This window comes from Oryzias latipes, chromosome 15 (assembly GCF_053564925.1).
Source record: "Oryzias latipes strain Hd-rR chromosome 15, Olatipes_Hd-rR_3.1".
NCBI classification, from domain to species: domain Eukaryota; kingdom Metazoa; phylum Chordata; class Actinopteri; order Beloniformes; family Adrianichthyidae; genus Oryzias; species Oryzias latipes.
Window position 1 is genome coordinate 2,580,479 of NC_136251.1, and position 11,182 is coordinate 2,591,660.

Here is an 11,182-nt window from a genome sequence, read left to right on the forward strand (position 1 = left end):
TCCTCGTTTTATATGAAGACGCCCCGCCCCTCTGCTGGGGATGTGGTGACACCCTCTGGTCAGAGTGGGTATTACACAACCTCAGTTTTAGGTCGCTCCAATGTTCATAAAGCTGTTTATTTTCAGCAACACCTTACGGACACGGGGTTAACTGTGGTGTGTCTTTTTGTCAATTTGTTGTGTGTGTGTGTGTGGGGGGGGGGGGGGTGCACAATATGGGGGAGAAGTCAGGAAGGATAATTGTGATGTGGCATGGATTGGAAGAACTGATAGTTTGAAAGCTCTCCTGAACAGGGCATCTGTAGAATGACAGGTGGCAAAATTTAAGTGGATAAAGGTGGAACACTTAAGATTTTACTTGCAGAGATGACAACGTCACTCCTGGAGTAATGCTTCCTTTGAGACAACTGCTGATGTTGACCAGTTCTTTTCCTGATCCAGCTTGGTAAGGATGGTGTCCCCTGGATGTAGACCTGGGGGAGGCCTGGCACCATGACGATGATGTTGTAGTGGAAAGCTTGTGCATGCTACAGTCACATGCTCAACTGCCACTGCGCAATGGGGAGACATCGGCAGAATTTTCAAGATTAGCTCTCGCCGCCCAAAGTTTTTTTAATTGTTGTTGTGGTCATAAACGGCAGCAATCAGTCAGACGAGGATCACACATTTACTAAATCGGGCGGCCACAGGGCGGTGACAGCCGGATCACCAGCCAGCAGCAACTCTGATTGGACGATGTGTAAATGTCTATACCATGTACCACCAGCCACCAGGTAGTCTTGGTGTATGTAAAAAGCATCCCATTTTGCCCCACTGGTCATTCGCAACTCAGATTTGACAATCTAATCTTGTCAATTTACAAATGTACACATTTTTAGACAACATGCCTCCCAAGTACTCACAATGCTCTGTGTTCTTCTTAGCATCAACTGCAATTTGTCAATACGCAGGTCTTGGAGTTCCTGCGGTGCCTATCAACGCTATGATGACTTTGATGCAGCACCAATGCCGTCTCCCCATTTGGACCAACGGATTGCCAGATTGACGTCCTGTTATCACCGAGCCCCCGGCCAATGTCAACTGCCCTCATGGGCTGGGGTGGCCGCAGGGTGGCGATCTGCAATTGGCCTACTATCAGACGATTTTGGGGACCTTGGAGACCCTCCTATTAGTAATTGATCCTTCTTGTCACTGGACTGCCATCACGCGGCCTCCAAATGTGCCTGGGCGGCTACTGACTGACCGCTACATATCTTTGAATAGCAGCCTTCCTATCAGGCCACCTTGGCTTAAGATTCTTCCGCATGGTGGAAAGTGTTGTCCAAACCTTTCTCTCCAGAGGAGCTCCGCTGGGCTGACTCTGGTCGTGGGACGGGGGGTTGACATGTAGCACATGAGAGCAATCAGTGGATCCTCTTGCCTGAGAATCTTCTTAGCAGGTTGCACTGCTCTCTTCCTTGCGGGTGGTGAGGACTTGACATAATGCGTCTGAAATCCATGTCTTTTGCAAATTCTTGAAATTATACCCAGGAAAATTGAGGTCCATTGTCACTCACTGTTTCATCTGGATTCCAAAATCTGGCAAGTGCATCGTTCAGTCTCTGTATGACTTGTAGGCCCATGGTGGATGGCAGAAATAGTATTTCTAAAAAACATGAGTAGTAGTCTGATACTACAAGATAACCCCTTTTGTTGTATTCACACAAATCAGTCCGATCCTTTTCCAGGGATGATCTGGCAGAGGGGTAGAGATTAGTGGTAGATTAGCATCTACAACCATCTCACCAGTAAACACCCCTCTGCCACAACCGTCATAATCCACGCAGATACCAGTGACATTAAGTTCCAGCAGTCTGAGACGTTGAAAATGGGCTTCATTTGTCACATCCAACAGTTAAACTTACAATGCATCGTATCTGCACCGCTACCTGCACCCCGTTACAGAGACATAACATTCTCTGGAATCTGTCAGCTCCACATCTGGTTTAAAAGTTACTGCCACTCCTTAAATATCCACTACATTGACAATTTCACCACACTTTATAATAGACCAAACCTTTTCAAACCAGATGGCTTACATCCAAACCATCAAGGCTCTCATCTCCTCAGGATGAACATAAACCTCACCCTCCACTCCTTCAATGCTCCTTCACGCTGACGGTTCGACCAAAGCACACACATTCCCTCCACACCAACATCTTTGATATAGATAGATAGATAGATGACTTTATTAATCCCACAATGGGGAAATTTCATTTATCAGTGGCAGCAACACGACATTCAGAAATAATCTATATAATATAACATCAATAAAGGACATCACAAATTACATTTATATTATATAATTAAAAATATTACTAAAATTATTATGAAAAATTATTATCAAAAATGAGATTCTTATTAAATAAAGAAATAAATATTAAATAAATACAGCTGCAAAAGTGTAAAAAACATGCGGTCTGCAAAACATGTAAACTGTAAAAAAACATTACAAATTTTTTCAAAATACAGAAATAACTAATGAAGTTCACACCAAAAACAAAAACAAACAACTGTTCAGGAACAAAAAACAATTTCAGTCAGACAACTCTTGCAGAAGAATATTTATTTCACAACATCTTTAGGTTGACATTCACAATTTGATTCACAACTTCGTTTTGGCATAAGGCTCCGTTCAATTCCTTGAGACACTTATTATTATTATTTTTTCCATACACTTTCGGGTAACAATCCCCGTAACGGAGCCCACAGGTGGAAGCCGGGGAGGAGGGAGGGGCAAAGAATGAGCGCTGGAGGTAAGAGAGAATGAACAATTGTACACCTGACTTAAATAGGACGCTAAGCAGGTGGGTTAATTAACTGACCCGCCCTAGGGGAGTAACCTGCAATTCTGCAGAGTGTCTGCCCGAAATGCGACGAGTCGCTATTTCAGTCAGACAACTCTTGCAGAAGAATATTTATTTCACAACATCTTTAGGTTGACATTCACAATTTGATTCACAACTTCGTTTTGGCATAAGGCTCCGTTCAATTCCTTGAGACACTTATTATTATTATTTTTTCCATACACTTTCGGGTAACAATCCCCAACACCAAGATCATCCAGAAGAAGAAAATGTAAATGTGAATGTGTAATCAGTGTGTAAATAAGATGAGGTGTGTTTTCGGAATCATTCCATTTTCACTTCATTTCATTTCATTTCATTTCATTTCATTTCATTTCATTTTCCAGTATGACTGCTATGTGTTTACCCGGCACCATTGACCGTTTGGCCGCTCCCTACGAGAACCACTCTACGAAGGGAACATTCTATCTAGTGTATCTGCTATGTGTTTACCCGGCACCATTGACCGTTTGGTCGCTCCCTTCGAGAACCACTCTACGAAGGGAACATTCTATCTAGTGTATCTGCTATGTGTTTACCCGGCACCATTGACCGTTTGGTCGCTCCCTTCGAGAACCACTCTACGAAGGGAACATTCTATCTAGTGTATCTGCTATGTGTTTACCCGGCACCATTGACCGTTTGGCCGCTCCCTTCGAGAACCACTCTACGAAGGGAACATTCTATCTAGTGTATCTGCTATGTGTTTACCCGGCACCATTGACCGTTTGGCCGCTCCCTTCGAGAACCACTCTACGAAGGGAACATTCTATCTAGTGTATCTGCTATGTGTTTACCCGGCACCATTGACCGTTTGGCCGCTCCCTTCGAGAACCACTCTACGAAGGGAACATTCTATCTAGTGTATCTGCTATGTGTTTACCCGGCACCATTGACCGTTTGGCCGCTCCCTTCGAGAACCACTCTACGAAGGGAACATTCTATCTAGTGTATCTGCTATGTGTTTACCCGGCACCATTGACCGTTTGGCCGCTCCCTTCGAGAACCACTCTACGAAGGGAACATTCTATCTAGTGTATCTGCTATGTGTTTACCCGGCACCATTGACCGTTGGACCGCTCCCGTTCACCAGGGGAGCATACTATCTGAAGAGAGAGAGAGAGAAAAGAAGACTGGAGGGGAGCCAACAAGATTACACAACCTGATTCAATTTAAACCCCAATCATTTAATTCACATCATTCGCGGCTTCCACCTGACTTAACATGTTCTTCATTCAAACCAGACTTATTTTTCTTTGAGCTGTTAATATTTCATCAGAATTTAATCTAACATATCTCTGAAACGCGGATGAGGACCACCTTCCCATAGCTTTTAGCGTAGATGATGGAACGTGAAGAGCAGCAGTCGTTGCGGCGCCAATTCTCAGGGAATGCAAGGTGTAAATGTCTGCCGGAAGACCGCAGGATGAGCAGAGACTATGAAACTTGGAAGCCATCCAACTTCTAGTCAAGGGTTTACAGCCATCCACGAGGAAAAGAGGTGCTGACCAGGGAGTACTAGGTCGGAGACTCAGGAAGCGTTGCATTGAAGAGAAAGGACAGAAAGCAGTATTAGTTTTTGCTATGACTATTTGAACACCTTTACAAAATTTGTCAGTCTTAGAATGCTTAAGATTGATGGAATAAAAGTGCTCAGTGAATGTTAAATCAGAAAAAGTGAGATCCATCTGTGGGTCGAAAGACAAAGTTCTAGTAGTGTATTCACCACATCTTAAGAAACCATAGAACGCCATCATAATAACAGCTTCTAATAGATGGTCTACATAGAGAGAAATGAATCCAGCACGTAATCTTAACACAAGTTTATGAACCATAGGTAAAGTCAGTGGTAACCTTTTGTCATTTCCGGAAGGGCGAACCCTCAAAAGGCCGTTGAGGAGCAGACGTAGGGTAGGGTGTCCAAGAAGATTCGTCGCTGACGAGGAACAACATCTCGTGTGGAACTGGATGGCGGCCAGACAGGATTTGATGCTCTGAACTTGGTACCGGCGATTCTCAAATAAGTGTACAACAAATGCACAGACTAGTGGTATCTTAATAGGCAAAGGGGAAGCTTGGATACTAGTACAGAAGGAGCGGTAAGATGTCCAGAATGAATCATATGATTTAATGGTAGATTGAGCCAGACCAAACCTCATATATCCAGCAGCAGATATTAGTAATTCATTCAGTGGAGAAATATTTAATTTAGAATCATCTGCTGGAACGCAGGGCAGGGGAGGCTGTGAGGATTGGCATTCGGACATAGATTTTTGAATTCCTGAAATTTAAAGCGAGAGAGGGCGTCAGCTACCCTGTTCACATGACCAGGAATAAAGGTAGCTTTAAGTATAAAATTATTCAAGACACTAAACCAGGTCAATCGCCTCATTAGACAATTAATCAATGCACATTTAGAACGCCCTTTATTAATTATATCCACTACGGCTGCGTTGTCGCAAAACACCATTATTCGTTTCCTTGACCACTTCTCTCCCCATAGCGCGCATGCTACCACGATAGGATATAATTCAAACAAAGCTGTAGATTTAGGTACGGCTTCGAGAATTCCTGCGGGCCAAACATCTGCGAACCATTCGTCATAGAAAATTCCCCCGAAACCAACGGACGGAGCGGCATCCGTAAATATATGAAGGGAATCCGAAGATTCAAAATGATCATTATAGAAAAAGGAAACACCATTCCAGGCCCCCAAAAGGAGCGACCAAAAACGCAAATCGGACAGGGAGCCACCGTCCAGAACAACAAGATCGTGGAGGTCCGGAACTGAACCGGCAATTTCGAGAAGTTGGGAAATGAAAGAACGGCCATGGGGTATAATTCGCATAGCGAAATTCAGATGGCCCAATAAGGAAAGAAATTCCCTTTTCGTCACGCGTCCAAAGGACAGAAAAGACGAAATGGCCTCCCGAATACGAATGAGCTTATCGGACGGCAGGGAAGCCTGCATCGAAGAACTATCGAGAACGATTCCCAAAAATTCTAAACGAGTGGACGGACCACATGTTTTCTCAGGGGAGAGAGGAACACCCAGATGAGAAAAAAGCAACTTGACCGCAGAAATGCAACGATGTGGGGGCGAGGATGGAAAATCAATCACCAAAAAATCATCCAAAAGATGCAAAACATAAGGAAGCCTAAAAGAATTATACAAAATCCAGCACAATGCCTCAGACAGAGAATCAAATATGCGAGGACTACTTCGACAGCCGAAAGGTAAACGAACGGAAAAATAATACCTAGAGCGCCATCTAACACCAAAGATATGCCACTGTGAGGGATGCAACGGCATAATTTTGAACGCATCCGAAATGTCAGCTTTCCCCAACCACGCACCCTGTCCGGCGGTTTTAATCATAGACACGGCATTATCAACAGAAGCATAGAAGAGCGAAAAAGGCTCACGAGGGATCAAGCTATTTATGCTAGGAACAGAAGAGTTATGCGGGGCGGAGAGGTCCATAATAAGGCGCTTCTTTCCTGAATATTTCCGAGTTGCTACGCCTAAAGGACTGACCCGAAACAAAGGAAACGGAGCCCTAGAAAAAGGCCCAATCATATAACCATGAGAAACTTCCTTTGCCAGGAGAGCATCCACCACTGCAGGTTCTCTACGAGCGGACAACAAATTCCCGCAGACATAAGACACATGAGGAAAAAAACTCAAACCGGCGAAAAAACCCTGAACTAAACCAGTGATAAGGTAGTTCACAAGACAACTGTCAGGGTGAGAAGCCAGGGCAACAGAGAGAGCAGACACATCCACCGGAGTAGAAGGATGCCCTAAGTTTAATTCCCGGAAGGTTTGGAGCGGACTCTCCGGGGGCACACAGAGCGAGGGTGGCTGTCCGCACACACGCTACAAAGATGCATATATTTACAATTAGGATAAACACAGACACCTTCATTGAAAAAATGACAAAGCGGAGCGCGAGAACGTGAACGGAAAGGTACCTGTCCCCGCGGGAGGAAAGGAGGGGCAGAACCAGACGGCTGAGCAGGAGAAGTCGAGAGGGCACGCATTGCAGTCTTCGGACAAAGCGAGGTGGAGTGCGAAAACGATCCACAAACGCTGCAGGTAAGGGTCCGATGGCCGGTGAAATGTCTGCTCATAAGCGTCAAATCCACGACGGACCAATCCAGACGTTGATTAAATTTCTGAACGTACATCGCCGCCTTAGCCGAAAAGGATTTATGATAGTCGTAGAACAAAGAACCGCCATACGACAAAGCCAGATCAGAAATGATTGCGAGATACACATCCAGCTCCTCGCGTCGATGAGGGTAAACCTCGCAAATCACGTCACGGAAAACCCCGAACGCGACAACGAATTCAGCTAGAGTCAGGCCTTTGTCCAAGCGGGGATCGCTGTCCTTCAGCACCACGGAAACATCCCCGCAATCCACAACACGAAGATCAGAGGAGGATGAGCCACACAGCAGGATCTTAACCAGGTTGACGTCATTACCTTTAAGAATGTTCGCTCTCAGATTGGCGGGGATAGCCGCAGCCGGCGGAATGAACCTGGAGCCCAGCGGAGGAGCGGGGACGGCGGTCTCCAAGGTTCGCGGGGGCGCGGCACCGACACCAGCGGGATCGAGCAGCGCGTGATCAGGAAGCGCCGCAGGCATGAGCGAGGAAGAGGCCGGCACCGTAAAACCCGGCGAAGAGGGCATCACTGCACGCTCCACAAAATTGATCCGGGAATTCATTACATCCAGAGAACGCTTGATATCCACGAGAGAGGTCACAATGGAAGCTTCCGCCGAAGGCGTGGAGACACAGTCACGAGAAGGCCCGGGAAATACGGCGACGTCAGGATCCACCGCCGGGGCAGCACGCTTCCGGGAGGGAGCTTTTCCTTTTCCTTTCCGGCGAGCAACACTGGTATCACGATCGCTGGGAACCTCGGCCTGAGCAATAAAATATTCAAACAGGTCCTCGTGAGATAGACCCGCGGGCGCCGGAATGCCCTTTTCATACAAAGCCTCCAAAATACGGTGGACGGGCCAATCCTGCAGGCGCTTGGCCGAAATACGGGAGCTGCGGCGCCGAGGATGCGGAGCTGTGGCGGCGCCACCGGGAGAGACGGAAACTGGGGGAGCAGTCGCAGGAATAACAGAGAACTCCCCATCAGAACACGGAGGAAAATCACTATCCGAGCAGAAAGGCGGGGCAGACATCACGCCGCCAAGAAACACCAGGACAAAAGTCGTCAACATCAGAGACATGCAAAGAATGAGCGCTGGAGGTAAGAGAGAATGAACAATTGTACACCTGACTTAAATAGGATGCTAAGCAGGTGGGTTAATTAACTGACCCGCCCTAGGGGAGTAACCTGCAATTCTGCAGAGTGTCTGCCCGAAATGCGACGAGTCGCTATTTAAAAATGAAAAACAACAACTACAACAAAAGAAAATAAATAAATAAATGAGTGAATGAAAAAACACCCTGGGACCGTGGAGTGTCACTTTGACACGGTGTTGTACAGTCTGATGGCTGTGGGGAGGAATGACCTGCGGTAGCGCTCCTTCTTACACTGAGGGTGCAACAGTCTGGTGCTGAAGGAGCTGGTCAGCGCCTCTACAGTTTTGTGCAGGGGGTGGGAGGGGTTATCCATGATGGATGTCAGCTTAGCTAACATCCTCCTGTCCGCCACCTCCTCGATGGACTCAAGTGTGCAGCCCAGGACAGAGCCGGCCCTCCTAACCAGTTTGTTAAGCCTCTTCAAGTCTCTGCCTGCACTGCCCCCCGCCCAGCACACAACTCCATAAAGGACCACTGAGGCCACCACAGTGTCGTAAAAGGTCCTCAGCAGCTGTCTGCACACGCCAAAGGACCTCAGTCTCCTCAGCAGGTGAAGGCGACTCTGGCCCCTCCTGTACAGAGCATCCATGTTGTTGGACCAGTCCAGTCTGTTGTTCAGGTGAACACCCAGATATTTAAATGTGTCCACGACCTCAATGTCTGAACCCTGGATGTTCACCGGTGACTGTGATGGTGAGGACCTCCTGATGTCCAGTATCAGCTCCTTTGTCTTGCTGGTGTTTAGCAGCAGGTGGTTAACTTCACACCAGCTAACAAAGTCAGTGATGACCCCCCTGTACTCCTGCTCATCCCCCCCTGATACACAGCCCACAATGGCACTGTCATCTGAGAACTTCTGCAGATGAGAGTGGTGGGAGTCGTAGGTGAAGTCTGATGTGTACAGGGTAAACAGGAATGGGGAGAGCACAGTCCCCTGAGGTGCCCCCGTGCTGCAGACCCCCACATCAGACACACAGTCACGCAGCCTCACAAACTGTGGCCTGTCTGTGAGGTAGTTGATGGTCCAAGCAACCAGATGTTGGTCCACACCTGCAACCTCCAGCTTCCTCCTCAGCAGTGATGGCCGGATGGTGTTGAAAGCACTGGAGAAATAAAAAAACATGACTCTCACAGTGCTCCCAGGGGCCTCCAGGTGAGACAGGGCCCGATGCTGCAGGTAGATGATGGCGTCATCCACCCCGATGCCTGGTCGATATGCAAACTGCAGCGGGTCCAGTGCTGAGCTCACCTGAGTGCGGAGATGGCTGAGGATGATCCTCTCCATAGCCTTCTTCAGGTGGGAAGTCAAGGCGACAGGTCTGAAGTGGTTCGGTTCCGTAGGACGAGGTACCTTTGGAACCGGAACCAGGCAGGAAGTCCTCCAGAGGACTGGTACCTTCTCCAGTCTGAGGCTCATATTAAATATGAACAGCCCCCCCTCACAGAGCTGGTCTGCACACTCCCTGAGGAGCCTGGAGGTGATGTTGTCAGGGCCTGTTGCCTTCCTGGCCTTTGTTCTCCTTAACTCCATCCTAACCTGATTCAGGGTGAGAAAGAGGGGGGTTGGAGGATGGGTGGGCGGTGGCTGGTCTGGTGCTGTGAGTCGTTGGGGGGGTCCCTTTGCTTCTGTTGGAAGAAGGGGAGAGTGGACTGTTTGGTGCTGAGGTGGTAACAGCTGCAGCTGGGAGGAGACGCCTGAGCTGGAAAGGTGTGAAGAGGGGGCCGAGTGGGTGGAGACTGGGGGCTGGGCAGAATCAAATCTGTTAAAGAACAGGTTCAGTTCATTTGCCCAGGCTTGGTCACCTGTGACCTGGCGACCATTTCCAGCCTCAGCATGTCCTGAGATGTGTTTCAGACCCCTCCACACATCACGGATGTTGTTCTGTTCCAGGCGCTGCTCCAGCTTCTTCCTGTAGCAGTCCTTGCACTTCCTGATCTTATATTTCAGGTCCCTCTGTACTCTGCGTAGCTCCTCCTTGTCCCCAGAGAGAAAAGCCCTCTTCTACTCATTTAGGAGGGTCTTCAGCTCAGGAGTGACCCAGGGCTTATTGTTGGAAAAACACTGCACTGATTTTGTTTGCACTGTGTTTTCCACACAAAAATTGACATAGTCCGTGATGCAGTCAGTGAGACTGTCAATGTCCTCCCCGTGTGGACTGCAGAGAACGTCCCAGTCTGTGGTGTTAAAACAGTCCCTTAGTCGCTCTGTTACTTCCTCAGTCCAGATCTTCACCGTTTTAATCTGTGGTTTCTGCTGTTTCACCACTTGATTCCAGCACAACATCACAATCATACCACAGACCTAAGCAATGGCTGATAACACACGTCATCGTAAGAAAGACGCTGATGGTGAGCACGCCTTAATGAATGAACGGAGAGCACTCAATGAGAAAATGCAGATCAAATGCAGACAAAATTGGAGAACATGCAAAGCAACATTGAAACACAGATGGATATAAAAATAAACACCCTCCGGGGAAGCCTAGAAAAATCATTTTTGATGGACAAGCTGCATTTAAAATTGAGCTGGAGAAGGCGGTGAAGAAAGTGTGCAATAATTTGGATCTGAAAGTTTCAATTACGAGTTCCAGAATGGACGATGTTGAAACTAAAATGAGTAAAATAGAAGAGCGGGGAAAATCTTTTGACCCAGAGGTGTCACTGGTTATTGTCGGGCTGCCTCAAGCGGACGGAGAAAATCTCGAGGCCAAAGTGAAGGACCTGCTGTAGGATGGATTGCACTGTGACCCAGTGCCAAAACTGGAGGCCACGGAGCGCGTAAGGCCGAGAGGACGGCACCCTGTGCTGGTGAAAGTGGAGCTCGTCTCGGTGGAGGATAAAGTGACTGTTCTTCCTCTGAAGTCAAAGTTAAAAGATCATGGAAACTACAGGAGAGTTTATGTGTCATCTGCAAAATCTGCAAAATCCTTTACTCTGGCTTTTGCATGACTTTTGATATTGCTTAATT